This window comes from Chaetura pelagica, unplaced genomic scaffold, assembly GCF_000747805.2.
Source record: "Chaetura pelagica isolate M959 unplaced genomic scaffold, ChaPel_1.0 scaffold254, whole genome shotgun sequence".
In the NCBI taxonomy this organism is placed as follows: domain Eukaryota; kingdom Metazoa; phylum Chordata; class Aves; order Apodiformes; family Apodidae; genus Chaetura; species Chaetura pelagica.
The window spans coordinates 16878-17313 of record NW_009952963.1 but is presented as its reverse complement, the minus strand read 5'-3'; the positions used below and the strand labels follow the sequence as shown (position 1 = coordinate 17313).

Genomic DNA, 436 nt, shown 5'->3' with positions numbered 1-436 from the left:
ACCCCCGCGTCTCCCCACCCCGACACAAGTGTGCACACCCCCGCAGAGCCGTGACACACACACACACGTGTGCACACCCCGACACAAGTGTGCACACCCCCGCAGAGCCGTGACACACACACACACGTGTGCACACCCCGACACAAGTGTGCACACCCCCGAGGAGCCGTGCCACGCACACACACGCGTGTACACACCCCGCAGAGCCGTGCCACGCACACACACACACACACACACACTGTGCCCACCCGCGCACAGCCGTTCATCCCCACGGGTGCTCACCCCCCTGCACACGCACGTTTGCACACATGCCCTGTCACACGCACACAGCCCCAGCTGCGGGGCTTCTGTGCCCCTTCCAGGCAGCCCTTGTGCCGCCCCCGGGCCCGCAGCAGCGGGACGGGATGGGCACGGCGAGGGGCCCTGCCCCCCCCTC

At 68.6% G+C, this 436-nt stretch overlaps 1 protein-coding gene across 1 annotated transcript in view; it reads left to right on the top strand.

The window, feature by feature from the left end:
* Positions 1–436, top strand: part of LHX5 (LIM homeobox 5) — a 99219-nt gene that overhangs the window by 97521 nt on the left and 1262 nt on the right. The window lies entirely within an intron of this gene.